The 16,937-nt window shown below is 48.4% G+C and overlaps 1 long non-coding RNA gene across 1 annotated transcript; it reads right to left on the bottom strand.

The window, feature by feature from the left end:
- Positions 1 to 821: 821 nt before the first annotated feature.
- On the bottom strand, positions 822 to 15,110 carry LOC121469592 (uncharacterized). The gene is made up of 4 exons (XR_012054780.1): positions 13,669 to 15,110; positions 11,789 to 13,232; positions 6,612 to 11,376; positions 822 to 1,757 (listed from the first exon to the last, which is right to left on the bottom strand). It is a non-coding gene; the product is annotated as an uncharacterized lncRNA (long non-coding RNA).
- Positions 15,111 to 16,937: the final 1,827 nt, after the last annotated feature.

A 16,937-nucleotide genomic window follows, 5' to 3' on the forward strand; every position in this document is an offset into this window, starting at 1 on the left:
AACAGGAGACAGGATAAGCAGGTGGAGTCGGTGGCACTGTGATGTGTTCTGAATTTGCTATGAGAATAATGGTGATAACAGAGTTTTAGTTGTATTTAAGCACTGCTTACCGCAAATTCAGGAAATTACAGTGTCTCATGCTTTGCCATGGAACAAGTGCACATTTCCAGAACACCAGACCCAGGCTGGCTAAAAGGATATTTCCTCCCATTCAATATGATACTTACTATGGAAACTGAGGGGAGCTGGCCAGGTGTTGCCTGTCACTGCTCAGGGACAGGCTAGGCACTCGGTCAGTGGGTGGTGAGTATTGTGCATCCCATGGATTTCCCTGAGTTTTATTTCTCTCTCTTTTCCTTTTGATTTACTCCTGTTCTTGCTCTGTTTGGATCTCAACCTGTAAGTTCTACCCTTTTTCCCATCGCACAGGGGAACGGGCTTGTGAGTGACTGTCTGTGACACCCAGTTGCTGACTGGGCTTAAAGTACAAGACTGTGACAGAGGACCAGAAAGCATCTCTGTGTCCCCACAGCTATGGCATGAGCTGCAGCTCCCCTGACCAAGCCTGTGCTTCACACTCCAGTAAGGAATTTCCAGCTTTTGTTGTGGATGGATTATGAGAATTTAGGTGAGGATTCTCCTGGGCCTTTGAAATCTGTTTTAAACTGTAGATAAAGATGAATAAACAAGTCAGGGCAGCCCTCGTGACTTTCAGCAAGCAGCAGGAGATGTGGTGGATGGGCCAGACAAGAGGCTTGAAAATACCAACAACCCCAGCTGAAAACTCCACTCGGACTTCTTCCTCCTGGTCCTTGTCCTGGTCAGCAGGGACATTCCATGGCTAACCTGGGCAGTCTCCTGCTGTGGGCAGGGACAATTCTCAAACATCAGAGTGTTCTGGTGACAGGGTAGTGGAGTAACTTGGGCAGTGTGCCAATTCCATGGAGACCACAAGGGGCTAAGGACAAGTGGGCCTTGTCTTTCCAGCTGGTGGAGTGGAAAAGCCCTGTGTGAATTATTCCACCTCCTGCTTCCCAGGACATCAATGGATGGAAGAGGTTGTAAGGAACAAGAGATTCATGAGGAAGGAACGAGGAAATGGGAAGGGACCAGGTATGAGAGGACAGAGAGGATAGTCAAGGGGCAGACATAAATACATGAGAAGAGGAAAGTGAGAAGCAGTTTGTGAATGGCAGAAAAATGAGGTGTGACAGTAAGGACAACAAAAAAGCAGAGTCAGAAAGTGATTCAGAGATGGGAAATATCAGAAAAGCAGCTAGAGACCATGCAAAGGACAGACAGATGGACAGACAGATGGACAGACAGTCATACCATGTTTCTCTTAAAGAGCTGGAGGACAGGTAGGAAAATGGGGTTCTGTCGAACACAGGGTGTGCTGGTGGCAGATCCCTGTTTGCCTGCAATCCTTTCTGCTATGCTGCACCTGCCTTTGAGTCACTGTGAATCTCTTTCAGCACAGAAATATGTGCCTGTGTCATTGAGGAGGGCAGGCTGTATCTTCACAGATAAATGGTTGTTCCTAGTCCCACTGCTCTGGAAGCGATTTTTGAATTCCTTCTCAATATCTGCTTTGCCACCTTCCAATGAATATACAACCAACTGCATACTGGCATCCTTCTCCATGGGTAGCTTGTACCAGTACATGTTTACAAAATCTTTCCCTGATGCAGAACATTCCAGAGTCACGGTGTCTCCCACCCGGACGATTGTATCTGGTGATTGCTGAAGGGCCCAGCCTGGAAAGACAGGAGATGAAAGGTGGGAAGTGAAATGCATTGAAGAAGACAAAAATATACATCCTCGTATGAACAGAATGCCACCAGCTTATCAGAAAGCTAGGGGACAGTGCCCTGCTTCTCTGAAAAAAGATATAAGAAAAAAACCCAAACAAACCAGCTTCAAATGCAACAGTCAGTATGTTTTGAGATGAAATGACTTTGGTACTCTTAAGCAAGGTATTAAAAAGGGGCAGGAAAAGACAAATTTTCAGTCTTCCAGAGTTTCCTGATTCAATAGGTGGTGGAAAGGCTCACCTGGTTCATTGCCCACCTTCCCCCCTGGAACCCTTGGGAAAGGGGCACTGCCAGCAATGGGGAGCACAGCTGAGGATGCAGCAGCAGCAGCTCCAGTGCAGCTGCTGAAGAGGAAGGGAAACCCACTTACCCACAGGGAGCAGCATGGCCACATGGAACCACTGGAAATCCATAGAGAAAATCCCCTCCTGCCAGCCACCTGCCCCTGGTGACAGCACAGACACAGAGATGTGTAAAGAGGAGAGGTGGAGAGGAAGAGATCCGTCTCTCTGTGGGTGGGCAGGGGAGTGAGCGGGAGTCTGAAATGTCACAAGGCTGTTGGCTGTCCAGGAACGGTGGGCAATGACACCTGCAGGCAGTCATGAGGTGCTTGTACTCTGCTCCTCTGGCTGCCTGCTGTGTGTGAACGTGGCTGTGCAGGAGTAGCTGGGACTTCAGTAGGTGGCATGGTTCAGAGCTATCACAGAGCAGGATAGGGCTGTGTGGCAGCCTGAGTATGTGCACAGGAATGCACAAAATGGCAGAAATTGATGGGAAGGGCAGGAGATCTTAGGAACGCATGTTTGTGTCTGTGTCCCTCTGTTTGTCTCCTGCCAAGCCAACCTCACACTCACAGACTCCCAGCCCTGCAAGCTGCAATGTGGAATCACTGCTTACTCCAGTCAGGCCTGATGTGATACCCAGGTATGGGAAGAGCTGCTGACCTGCCAAGCATTAGTCTCTTGGAGCCTGGCAGAGAATAGTCCTGAACCTGGTCTTCTCTGACTCCAGAGGGGGATCTCAAGGGGAGAACAGGCTGTCTTTGCTTCTGTACTGGGACTGTCCCGTGAGAGACTGCACCTCAGAAAGATTTCTGAGGAGAAGGCTGTGCCCCTCAGGATGTGCTGCTACACACTGACCTTCTCCATGCCAGAGAAGAATGAATATTCTCCTTGCCTCTTTATTGCAGCACTCTGCAAGAGAGCAGCAGGACACAAATGGACAAAGCCGGAGAAAACCATGTCCTCTTCTCTGCACAGAGCCTTGTTCACCTGACCAAGGCAGTGAGACACCTCTGAAGGCAGGAAGAGACACTCGTAGTTTGTGTGCACTGAGTTTGGGTACAGAGGCGTGACAGAGGCTCTGCCCATCCATGCTGTGCTGTGTGCACGGCAGTGTGAGCCTGGCCCATACAGGAAATCAAGTGAGGAGACTGCTCAAGACTGTCCTGGGCTTTGCAGTGAAGATGTTCCCCTGTGTCCTGTCAGCGGAGGAGAGCACCAATGCCTCCAGATCCTCCCAAACCCTCTGCTGTACCTCTGAGTGTGTCCCATTGCAATCATTTCCCTAAGCTGACAAGAAAGATTCAGGGAAGACCCCAGATTCCTCTAAAGAAGTGGGAGAAAAAAGCAAAGATATTGGGATGAAGGCAGTGGAGTGCAGATTGAAGACAGAACTATGAGGGTGGGTAAGGGAAGGGAGACAGAGAGGAGAAGAAGGGCTGACAGAATCAAGTGTAGTGCAAGTAAGACTTAAATGCAGAGGAAGGTCTGGAGTGGCAAGGGGGAAAAAATGGACATACAAACTATCAACATCGGAGAAGAGGAGGAAGGCAAGGCTAGGAAGCACAGCAGCTAATGAGTGAGAAGCCTTCTGCAGAACCCACAAGGTGGAAAGGAGGTCCTGTATGTGCAGGGAGAAGTTTGTGCTCAGCTCCCTCAGCAGTCTCACCACTGTGATCATTCTCAGCACAGTAGTAGGTGCCAGAGTCATTGAGAAAGGCATGTTCTATTGAGAGGGTGATACTGTCTCCTTTTATCTTGCTGCTCTTGAAATGGCTCTCAAAACCCTTCTCCACTGCTGCATTACCGCCTTCTATTGCAGAAGCCAGTAGGGTCAGACTGGAATTCTTCTTTGAATGCCGCACAAACCAGTACATAGCTGTGCTGGAGGATTGCATCTTTGAACATTGCATATTCACGGACTGGCCTTCTTTTATCACCATATCTGGAGACTGTTCCAGGGCTAACACTGGAAAGGAAAAGTAGAAACAGTAAGGAGAAGGAAAAAAAATGAGAAAATTTGAACAAGGCACTGTGGGTTGGTCGGGAAAGAGTGAGTAGAATTAGGGTAGCCAGGAGAGCAGTTCAAGGCATGGCACAGATCTTAAAGATCAGCAGGTGAATTTCCAATCTTTCCTCAATAGGCAATATGCATTCCTGGGCAGTTTGAGTCCAAAACCAGGAATCATCTACGGGCTGCACAAAGAATGACAAATAAACATCCATTGCAGCAGATTCAGGGATTCCTGTCCAACACATTCACTGCTTAGCCTCAATGCAGAAAGCTCTGCAGAAGGAAGCAGAAGCAGGAACAGGCTACACAGCTGGGAGAGCAGCAGCGGGATCAGTGGAGGTGCTCAGGGCAGTGTTGAGTTCACTTACCCAGAGGGGCCAGCATGGCCACAAAGAACCAGCAGGGAACCATGGAGGGAAATGCCCCTACCCTCACAGCAACCTGCCTCTTGTAGCTGTCCAAAGACATGTGGAGAGGGAGCAGTGGGTGAGTGTGAGACATCTCGGGGTGGGGCTGGCCAAGAAGTGAGAGAAGGCATTGGCTGGCTGGGAGCCCTGGGGAATGTGTCAGCACAAACTATGGCAGGAAAGCAGAAACCCTGCAGAGATGCAGCAGGTGGAAGGGGCAGGCTGGGCATGGGTGGCTGTGGTGGGAAGGATGGGGATGGAAGGACAGAAGTGTGCTGAGCTTGCAGGGGCAGATGAGTGTGTGCAAGGCAGAGAAATGCTGGCTGCTTCCCTCCTGCTTCTCAAGTCCTTGTGAGATGGAGCAATGAGTGATAAAGGGCCCACACAGGGTCCATAAATTTTACCATGCACCCTCCCTTGTCACTCTCCCTTGTCTTCCCCAGACATGGCTGGTTCAGTCTCTGCCTGGCCACCCCATGTCCCACCCAGCTTTGTGACAGCTCTTCTTCTCTATGCAGCTCTGTGAGCACAGCAAATACCGTCCATGAGAGGAGCAGGGCCCCAAAATACGCCAGAGCAGCCTGTACAGTGCAAATTCATTCACTCCTGCTCTGCCAGGGACTCCTCTGTGCTGCTCTGCTCACAGGCTGAGGAGACCCAGGCCACTGCAGCCTCTCCACTGTGCCCTCAGGTGTTTCTGCTCTGAAGAAAATCCACGTGTCCTCTGCTCCACTAAGTCTGCATGGGACAACTAGGGAACCCAATGATCACAGGGATAAATAACATCTGGGACAGTGGCAAGGGGTGAAAGGGACATAGGGAAGGACTGATAGACCTTTTTGGCGAGGTGTGCTGGGAGCACATTTCCCTCATCTTTCCACTTCCTGCTCCTAGATGTCTGCTGGACAATAAGGCAGGACAAACAAGTGGAATTGGGCTAGGATCCCTGGTGGAATTTCTGTCTCATAACGGTGGGAAGGAAAAGGCTCATCAGGTGTCACCCAATTATGTGTTTCACTGAAGCAGAAATGTCCGTGGAAGTCCTGAGGAAAACTGTACGCAAGTGCTAAGTAGGAAAATGAGAAACAGTCTGTGAATGGCAGAAAAATGAATTGTGACAGTGAGGGCAACAGGAAAGCAGAATCAGATGGTGATTCAAAGATGGGAAAAAACAGAAAAGTAGCTAGAGACCATGGAAAACACAGAGAGATTGACAGACAGTTATGCCCTGTTTTTCCTGAAGAGCAAAAGGGCAGGTAAGAAAACGGGGTTCTGCCAAAAACAGGGCTCAGGGTGTGCTGGTGGCAGATCCCAGTTTGCCTGGAGACCTTTGTGCTATGCTGCACCTGGCTTTGAGTCACTGTGGATTACTTTCAGCACAGAAATATGTGCCTGTGTCATTGAGGAGGGCAGGCTGTATCTTCACAGATAAATGGTTGTTCCTAGTCCCACTGCTCTGGAAGCGATTTTTGAATTCCTTCTCAAAATCTGCTTTGCCACCTTCCACTGAATACACAACCAACTGCATACTGGCATCCTTCTCCACGGGTAGCTTGTACCAGTACATATTTACAAAAGTTTTCCCTGATGCAGAACATTCCAGAGTCACGGTGTCCCCCACCCGGACGATTGTATCTGGTGATTGCTGTAGGGCCCAGCCTGGAAAGACAGGAGATGAAAGGTGGGAAGTAAAATGCATTAAAGAAGACAAAAATAGACATCCTTGAAGTATGCCATGTATAGACACCAGCATATCAGAAAGCTATGGGACAGTGCCCTGCTTCTCTGAAAAAAGATACATAGTATGAAAAAACCCCAAACAAACCAGATTCAAATGCAACAGTCAGTATGTTTTGAGACGAAATGACTTTGGTACTCTTAAGCAAAGTATTAAAAAGGGGCAGGAAAAAACAAAATTTCAGTCTTCCAGAGTTTCCTGATTCAATAGGTGGTGGAAAGGCTCACCTGGTTCACTGCCCACCCTCCCCCTTGTATGCCTTGGGAAAGGGGCACTGCCAGCAACTTGGAGCACAGCTGAGGATGCAGCAGCAGCAGCTTCAGTGCAGCTGTTGAATAGAAAGTGATGCCAGCTTACCCACAGGGAGCAGCATGGCCACAAGGAACCACTGGAAATCCATAGAGAAACTCCCCTCCTTCCAGCCACCTGCCCCTGGTGACAGCACAGACACAGAGATGTGTAAAGAGGAGAGGTGGAGAGGACGAGATCCGTCTCTCTGTGGGTGGGCAGGGGAGTGAGCGGGAGTCTGAAATGTCACCAGGCTGTTGGCTGTCCAGGAACGGTGGGCAATGACACCTGCAGGCAGTCATGAGGTGCTTGTACTCTGCTCCTCTGGCTGCCTGCTGTGTGTGAACGTGGCTGTGCAGGAGTAGCTGGGACTTCAGTAGGTGGCATGGTTCAGAGCTATCACAGAGCAGGATGGGTCTGTGTGGCAGCCTGAGTGTGTGCACAGGCATGCACAAAATGGCAGAAATTGATGGGAAGGGCAGGAGATGTCAGGAATGCATGTTTGTGTCTGTGTCCCTCTGTTTGTCTCCTCATTGTTCTCCTTTGTGTCTACAGGACATCAAGTGAGGCGACTGCTCAAGGCTGTCCTGGGCTTTGCAGTGAAGATGTTCCCTTGTGTCCTGTCTGCAGAGGAGAGCAACAATGCCTCCAGCTCCTCCCAAACCCTCTGCTGCAGCTCTGAGTGTGTACCAGTGTACCATTGCATTTCTTTCCCTAAGCTACCTAGAAAGATTCAGGGAAGACCCCAGATTCCTCTAAAGAAGTGGGAGAAAAAAGCAAAGAGATTGGGCTACTTTGTAAAAAAGCCAAATTCTCACACCACCAGCAGCACTCCAGCGGAGAGGAGGCTGTGCCTGATGTGTCCATGCCAAGGGTCCCCAATGGCCTGGGGTTTGCAGAGGGCAGAGCAGGGCAGAGGGAGCCTTGCAGAAGACATGGTATTTAAGGAGTTAATGATGTTGAACAGGCATGGCTGCTATGTAGGGCCCTGTGTTTATATCCTGGGAAGCTTGTACATTAGCATTGGAATCTGCAGGGTGGGAACTCTGTTGGTGGTGTTCTCTTTTCAGGAACAGTATGGGACTGCTGGGGGTATGTTATTAATTGGCTTCATTACATGGTTGACACAGTAGGAGGATGGTAAACCTCTTGTACAGCCTGCAGTGGCCAAAGATTTCTTTGTTACAGAGCATCTTACAAACTTTAGCTTATAGCATATTGCTAAAGCTTATAGATAGTTGTTTTAGCCAGTTTTGAAAAGTACATGTACACCTACTTCACACAATGTCTGCTCGTCTTCTTTCTATTAATAATACACAATACTCCATTATTAAGAACCTTCTGCTATCTTCCTAAGCATGTTTTCCTGCAATCTTAAGGTTTATCTCAGCCAAGCCTAAGACTCAAGATATTGTTTAATGTCCTTGCTTGCTATACTTCTGTAACTTTTTAAACTTTCAGACTTTGTAGCTGCAGCCACTTCTGAGTTTCTCTGCTCTTTCTGTTTCTGAGGCCTGCTTTTCCAGCTTTCTGAAAATCTTCTTACCTTTACTCTTTGCCACATTCTCCCCTCTTGCTATAAGTAAAATGAAACTCTGTTGTCACTTATTAACTACCTGGTGTTACATAGCTCCACTATAATACCTATTTTGTTGTTTGTTTGTTTCAATTACCTTTTCTGTTTGTTCTAAGTGCTGTTCTTTTACACGACAGTAGTTTTTAATGTGTAAAAGATCTGGTATGTTTAAAAGATAAAAGCCAAATCTGGTATTAGTTACAATTTATTGTTCTAATAAGTCTTGTTTTTTCTCAGGTCTTCATTTAAAGCTTTCATTTATGCTTATACTTTCATCTATTATCTCTGTAAGATCTTGAGAATTTTGTGTCATTTTATTTCTTGTATTTATCTCTTGTATGATAAAAACCTCCCTGATAGTTTTGTCTATCATTTGTTGCGCACATTGAACTATACAAGGTACTACAACTAATATCACTATTAAAATACTCAACACGTATAAACCTATTTCATAAAGTTTTCTTAATCAAGGTATAAAGGTCTGTCTTTTGAATACATTGTCTAACTATGATTCACTGTCTTCTTTGATTTGATCTGTTAAATTTTTTAGCTTTTGTATTCTTTTGTGGATGGCTTCAGAATGATCAGATAAATTTATGCAACATAATTTTTCAAATTCCTCACAACTATGTTTATGGGTTAGCAAAAGAAAATCAATTGATTTTCTATTTTGAAGAGTAGCATGCTTAGCACTGTTGATGTCTGTGAGTATATCCACTGATTGTAGCGGATGTAGTATTGGTTTGTTTACTTAGCTAACATCTAACTTGGTCTTTCTGTTTTAATGTTATGGTAGAAGTAAGCTGGGGTAGTAACAAACTCGCTAAAACTTTTTTTGCAGTGTTCTAGGGCCTAAAATTTCTGTTACAGGTTTTGTCATATTGATGGGCAAATCTTTTTCTTCTGTGTTTTTTCTTAATGACTGTTTTAGCACTGAGGGTTAGTATAGTAAGTTGTCTAATATTGTATGGATTACTTTAAGGCATGTTGGAATGCCTTGCTAAGCCCTATCTCTACAAATGAATTAATATCTTTTTGGTAATTGTTGTGGATATTAATTGATCTTGGAAAGTCTACCTTAACTATTTGAGTGATTACATCAAAAACTCGAGTTTCTGTAAATAGGGTAATTGGTAATTGGGTATGATATTGTGTTTTGGAGGATCATTCTCTCACTAATTGTTATCAAATATGAAAGGCGCTGTATTTAGGTCCTGGGAAGCTTGGACATTAGGATGGAATCTGCAGGGTAAGAACCACCTGGAGTGCCCCATGCAGGCCTGTGCTGTGCACAGGTTTGTGTTATGCAGGACAGAATCACGGGATGGGCCAGCTAAGAAGGGACCCCAGAGGGCCACTGCTCCAAGCTCCCTGCTCAAGCAGAGTCATCCCAGAGCGCATGGCACATGATTGTATCCAGATGGTTCTGGGATATCTCCAAATAGACTTCACAGCTTCTTTGGGCAATCTACTCCAGTGCACAGTCACTCACATTGCAAAGCTCTGACCTTAGATTCAGGTGGAACTTCCTGTGCTTCATTTTCTACCCATTGCCTCTTGACCTAGTGCTGGGCATCAAGGTGAAGAACTTGGCTCACCTCTTGGGACCCTCCCTTCAGATACTTGTAGACATTGAGGAGGTGGCCACTTAGTTGTTCCTTCTCAGGGCAGAACAGGCCCAGCACCCTCAGCCTTTGTTCGCACTCCACTCTACAAATCATCTACTAGTAGGTGCTGCGCTCTACTAATCATCATTCATCTTCTCTCTTGAACATTCTCCAGGAGCTCCATGTCTCCTTTTTACCAAAGAGCCGAGAAATTGACACAACACAGCAGATTTGCCTCACCAGAGCTGAGTGCAGCTTTGCCTCCCTCGCCTTGCTGGCAATGCTCTTCCTAATGCATCCCAGGACACCACTGGCTTCTTGGCCAACAGGGCACCGTGATGGCTCATGGAAAGCTTCTTGTCCTCCAGGACGCCCAGGTCCTTCTCTGAAGAGCTGCTTCCCAGCAGATCAGCACCGAGCCTGTGCTGGGACATGGGGGTATTTTTCCACACACGTAGGAACCTGCATTTCCCTTGCCAAATTTCAGAAGGTTCCTCTCTGCCCATCGCTCCAACCTGTCAAGGCCGATCTGAAGGGCTGCACAGCCCTCTGGTCTATCAGCAATTCCTCCTAACATGGCATTATCAGTGAAGTTCCTGAGGAGACTCTCTACCCCTTCACCTGAGTCACTGATCAACAAAACACTGTAACCTCTTGAAAATCTCTATTAGCTGCGCAGCTTGCTAACATAACCTGTCATTTTTATTGCATGTTTGCTGAAGATAAACTGTTTATCGACCAAGGGCTGGAAGGCAGGTGGATCCTGCCCCAGACACCACACTACATGGGGGAGTTAGAGATTCACATAACCCTTTACCTGAGTAAGCACAGGCTTGTGCTCTGCTGTTCTTATTACTTGGCCACAGAACAACCACAGACATGTCGTTGTAACAGAGGAACGTGTGTTGCAGCTCCCACATGGTACTGGCTACTTCCACACCTGCCAGGCCTTGCCTTTATCTACAGGTGCACCCAGAACTTCCCACACAGCACTTGTTCTTTTCTGACAGTGAGAATTATGAGCCGGGATGACTGGACTTAAGTAAGATGAAAGCAGTGGAGTGCAGATTGAAGACAGAAAGAAGAGGGTGGGGAAAAAGGAAGGGAGACAGAGAGAAGAAGAAGGGCTGAAAAAAGTTAGTGCAAGTAAGAGTTAATTGCAGAGGGAGGTCTGGAGTAGCAAGGAAAAAACATGGCCAAATAAACTGCCAGCATCTGAGAAGAGGAGGAAGGCAAGGCTAAGAAGAAGGGCAGCTAATGAGTGAGAAACCTCCTGCAGCAACCACAAGGTGGAAAGCAGGTCCTGTATGTGCAGGGAGAAGTTTGTGCTCAGCTCCCTCAGCAGTCTCACCACTGTGATCACTCTCAGCACAGTAGTATGTGCCAGAGTCATTGAGAAAGGCATGTTCTATTGAGAGGGTGATACTGTCTCCTTTTATCTTGCTGCTCTTGAAATGGCTCTCAAAACCCTTCTCCACCGCTGGGTTACCACCTTCGAATGCATAAACCAACTGGGTCAGACTGGAATTCTTCTCGGAATGCCGCACAAACCAGTACATAGCTGCGCTGGAGGATTTCTTCTTGGAACATTCCAGATTCACGGACTGGCCTTCTTTTATCACCATGTCTGGAGACTGTTCCAGGGCTAACACTGGAAAGGAAAAGTAGGAGCAGTGAGGAGAGAAAGGAAAAGGGAAACATTTGAACTAGGCTCTGTGGATTCGTAGGGAAAGGGTGAGTAGAATTAGGGCAGCCAAGGGAGCAGTTCAAGGCATAGGACAGCCCTTACAGATCAGCAGGTGAATTTCCAATCTCTCTTCAACAAGCAAAATGCATTCCTGGGCAGTTTGAGTCCAAAACAAGGAACCATCTATGGGCTGCAGAAACAATTACAAATTGACAGCCATTGCAGCAGATTCAGGGATTCCTGTCCAACACATTCACTGCTTAGCCTCAATGCAGAAAGCTCTGCAGAAGGAAGCAGAAGCAGGAACAGGCTACACAGCTGGGAGAGCAGCAGCGGGATCAGTGGAGGTGCTCAGGGCAGTGTTGAGTTCACTTACCCAGAGGGGCCAGCATGGTCACAAAGAACCAGCAGGGAACCATGGAGGGAAACGCCCCTACCCTCACAGCAACCTGCCTGTTGTAGCTGCCCAAAGATATGTGGAGAGGGAGCAGTGGGTGAGTGTGAGACATCTCGGGGTGGGGCTGGCCAAGAAGTGAGAAAATGCATTGGCTGGCTGGGAGCCCTGGGGAATGACAGAGAGCATCTGAGTCATTGCCCCCTCTGCCCTGAGATTTGGCCTCTCCAAGGAGATTTGCTTTCCTGGCAGGACTGAGCTTGTCCTCCAGTGGGGTCTGGAGGCTGCCGCTGGGATTCAGGCAGTGAGAGCACTGGGGTCTGGAAAGCAGCTGTACAGTGCAAATTCATTCACTCCTGCTCTGCCAGGGACTCCTCTGTGCTGCTCTGCTCACAGGCTGAGGAGACCCAGGCCACTGCAGCCTCTCCACTGTGCCCTCAGGTGTTTCTGCTCTGAAGAAAATCCACGTGTCCTCTGCTCCACAAAGTCTGCATGGGACAACTAGGAAACCCAGTGATCACTGGGATAAATAACATCTGGGACAGTGGCAAGGGGTGAAAGGGACACAGGGAAGGTGTCTGGCGAGGTGTGCTGGGAGTATATTTCCCTCATCCTTCTCCTTTGTGTGCCTAGAGCTCTGCCTGACTGTATGGAAGGACAAACAAGTGGAATTCGGCTAGGATCCCTGGCAGAATCTTTGTCTGATAACAATACGAAGGAGGAGGCTCATGTGGTGTCACCCTATTCAGTGTTTCTCTGAAGGGGAAATTTCCATGGAAGTCATGAGGAAAAGTATATGCAAGTGCTAAGCAGGAAAATGAGAAACAGTCTGTGAATGGCAGAAAAATGAATTGTGACAGTGGGGACAACAAGAGAGCAGAATCAGATGGTGATTCAGAGAAGGGAAAGAACAGAAAAGCAGCTAAACACCATGCTAAAGACAGAAAGATAGATAGATGGACAGACAGGTGGAAAGTTGGACAGACAGTCATGCCCTATTTTTCCTGAAGGACTAAAGGTCAGGTAAGAAAATGGGGTTCTGTCAAAAACAGTGCTCAGGGTGTGCTGGTGGCAGATCCCTGTTTGCCTGGAGACCTTTGTGCTATGCTGCACCTGCCTTTGAGTCACTGTGGATTACTTTCAGCACAGTAATATGTGCCTGTGTCATTGAGGAGGGCAGGCTGTATCTTCACAGATAAATGGTTGTTCCTAGTCCCACTGCTCTGGAAGCGATTTTTGAATTCCTTCTCAATATCTGCTTTGCCACCTTCCAATGAATATACAACCAACTGCATACTGGCATCCTTCTCCACGGGTGACTTGTACCAGTACATGTTTACAAAATCTTTCCCTGATGCAGAACATTCCAGAGTCACGGTGTCTCCCACCCGGACGATTGTATCTGGTGATTGCTGAAGGGCCCAGCCTGGAAAGACAGGAGATGAAAGTTGGGAAGTGAAATGCACTGAAGAAGACAAAAATACACATCCTGGAAGTATGCCATGTATAGCCACCAGCATATCAGAAAGCTATGGGACAGTGACCTGCTTCTCTAAGAAAAGATACATAGTATGAAAAAACCCCAAACAGACCAGATTCAAATGCAACAGTCAGTATGTTTTGAGAAGAAATTACTTTTGTACTCTTAAGTAAAGTATTAAAAAGGGGCAGGAAAAAACAAATTTTCAGTCTTCCAGAGTTTCCTGATTCAATAGGTGGTGGAAAGGCTCACCTGGTTCACTGCCCACCTTCCCCCCTGGAACCCTTGGTAAAGGGGCACTGCCAGCAACTTGGAGCACATCTGAGGATGCAGCAATAGCAGCTCCATTGCAGCTGCTCAAGAGGAAGGGAAGCCCACTTACCCACAGGGAGCAGCATGGCCACATGGAACCACTGGAAATCCATAGAGAAAATCCCTTCCTGCCAGCCACCTGCCCCTGGTGACAGCACAGACACAGAGATGTGTAAAGAGGAGAGGTGGAGAGGAAGAGATCCGTCTCTCTGTGGGTGGGCAGGGGAGTGAGCGGGAGTCTGAAATGTCACAAGGCTGTTGGCTGTCCAGGAACGGTGGGCAATGACACCTGCAGGCAGTCATGAGGTGCTTGTACTCTGCTCCTCTGGCTCCCTGCTGTGTGTGAACGTGGCTGTGCAGGAGTAGCTGGGACTTCAGTAGGTAGCATGGTTCAGAGCTATCATGGAGCAGGATAGGGCTGTGTGGCAGCCTGAGTATGTGCACAGGCATGCACAAAATGGCAGAAATTGATGGGAAGAGCAGGAGATCTTAGGAACGCATGTTTGTGTCTGTGTCCCTCTGTTTGTCTCCTGCCAAGCCAACCGCACACTCACAGACTCCCAGCCCAGCAAGCTGCAATGTGGAATCACTGCTTACTCCAGTCAGGCCTGATGTGATACCCAGGTATGGGAAGAGCTACTGACCTGCCAAGCATTAGTCTCTTGGAGCCTGGCAGAGAATCTCAAGGGGAGAACAGGCTGCCTTTGCAGCAGTGCAGTCCCTGCACTGGGACTGCCCCTTGAGAGACTGCACCTCAGAAGGATTTCTGAGGAGAGAACTGTGCCCCTCAGGATATGCTGCTACACACTGACCTTCTCCATGCCAGAGAAGAATGAATATTCTCCTTGCCTCTTTATTGCAGCACTCTGCAAAAGAGCAGCAGGACACAAATGGACAAAGCCGGAGAAAACCATGTCCTCTGCTCTGTACAGAGCCTTGTTCACCTGACCAAAGCAGTGAGACACCTCTGAAGGCAGGAAGAGACACTCGTAGTTTGTGTGCACTGAGTTTGGGTACAGAGGTGTGACAGAGGCTCTGCCCATCCGTGCTGTGCTGTGTGCACGGCAGTGTGAGGCTGGCCCATAAAGGACATCGAGTGATGTGACTGCTCAGGGCTGTCCTGGGCTTTGCAGTGAAGATGTTCCCCTGTGTCCTGTCAGCAGAGGAGAGCAGCAATGCCTGCAGCCACTCCCAGGACCTCTGCTGCAGCTTCGAGTGTGTCCCATTGCAATCATTTCCCTAAGCTGACAAGAAAGATTCAGGGAAGACCCCAGGTTCCTCTAAAGAAGTAGGAGAAAAAACCAAAGAGGTTGGGATGAAGGCATTGAAGGGCAGATTGAAGACAGAAAGATGAGAGTGGGGAAGGAAAGTGAGACAGAGAGGAGAAGAAGGGCTGACAGAATCAAGTGTAGTGCAAGTAAGACTTAAATGCAGAGGGAAGCCTAGAGTGGCAAGGGAGAAAAAATGGACATACAAACTATCAGCATCTGAGAAGAGGAGGAAGGCAAGGCTAGGAAGCAGAGCAGCTGATGAGTGAGAAGCTTCCTGCAGCAACCACAAGGTGGAAAGCAGGTCCTGTATGTGCAGGGAGAAGTTTGTGCTCACCTCCCTCAGAAGATACAACACTGTGACCACTCTCAGCACAGTAGTACGTGCCAGAGTCATTGAGAAAGGCATGTTCTATTGAGAGGGTGATACTGTCTCCTTTTATCTTGCTGCTCTTGAAATGGCTCTCAAAACCCTTCTCCACCGCTGGGTTACCACGTTCTATTGCAGAAGCCAGTAGGGTCAGACTGGAATTCTTCTCTGAAGGCAGTATGAACCAGTACATAGCTGTACTAGCGGATTTCTTCTTGGAACATTCCAGATTCACGGACTGGCTTTCTTTTATCACCATGTCTGGAGACTGTTCCAGGGCTAACACTGGAAAGGAAAAGTAGAAACAGTAAGGAGAAGGAAAAAAAATGAGGAAAATTTGAACTAGGCACTGTGGGTTGGTAGGGAAAGAGTGAGTAGAATTAGAGCAGCCAGGAGAGCAGTTCAAGGCATGGGACTGCCCTTTAGATCAACTGGTGAATTTCCAGTCTCTCCTCAATAGGCAAGATGCATTCCTGGGCAGTTTGAGTCCAAAACAAGGAACCATCTATGGGCTGCAGAAACAATTACAAATTGACAGCCATTGCAGCAGATTCAGGGATTCCTGCCCAACACATTCACTGCTTAGCCTCAATGCAGAAAGCTCTGCAGAAGGAAGCAGAAGCAGGAACAGGCTACACAGCTGGGAGAGCAGCAGCGGGATCAGTGGACGTGCTCAGGGCAGTGTTGAGTTCACTTACCCAGAGGGGCCAGCATGGCCACAAAGAACCAGCACGGAACCATGGAGGGAAATGCCCCTACCTTCACAGCAACCTGCCCCTGGTAGCTGCCCAAAGATATGTGGAGAGGGAGCAGTGGGTGAGTGTGAGACATCTCGGGGTGGGGCTGGCCAAGAAGTGAGAGAAGGCATTGGCTGGCTGGGAGCCCTGGGGAATGTGTCAGCACAAACTATGGCAGGAAAGCAGAAACCCTGCAGAGATGCAGCAGGTGGAAGGGGCAGGCTGGGCATGGGTGGCTGTGGTGGGAAGGATGGGGATGGAAGGACAGAAGTGTGCTGAGCTTGCAGGGGCAGATGAGTGTGTGCAAGGCAGAGAAATGCTGGCTGCTCCCGTCCTGCTTCTCAAGTCCTTGTGAGATGGAGCAATGAGGGATAAAGGGCCCACACAGGGCCCGTGAATTTTCCCTTGTCACTCTCCCTTGTCTTCCCCAGACATGGCTGGTTCAGTCTCTGCCTGGCCACCCCACGTCCCACCCAGCTGTGTGACAGCTCTTCTTCTCTATGCAGCACTGTGAGCACAGCAAATACCATCCATGAGAGGAGCAGGGCCCCAAAATACGCCAGAGCAGCCTGAGCACTCAGACTTGTGAGGGCTCTCATGGACATGACAGTGAGAGCAGGAGGAGAGGAATGTAAGTACCTGTGGAGAGCTGAGGGACAGTCCATACCCTGGCATGGGAAGAGAGAAGGAATCAACTGTAGCCTACAGGGACAGCCATGAGGGTGACAAGGTGCTGAGGATGGGGATCAGGGTGACCTCTGCTTGGTGACAGAAAATATGCTAAGTACTTCCAGAGATGGATTCTCCCTGAGACCTGGGGCCTGGCTGGGGAGGCCAGGGTGTCTCAGACTGGTGCTGCCTGTGGCACAAGGGCTTCTAAAGGTTGGGCTTCAGGAACACACTTCATTTGGCAAATTCAGGAATTGCTCAGAGACAGAGAGCATCTGAGTCATTGCCCCCTCTG

Source organism: Taeniopygia guttata, chromosome 1 (assembly GCF_048771995.1).
Source record: "Taeniopygia guttata chromosome 1, bTaeGut7.mat, whole genome shotgun sequence".
NCBI lineage: Eukaryota > Metazoa > Chordata > Aves > Passeriformes > Estrildidae > Taeniopygia > Taeniopygia guttata.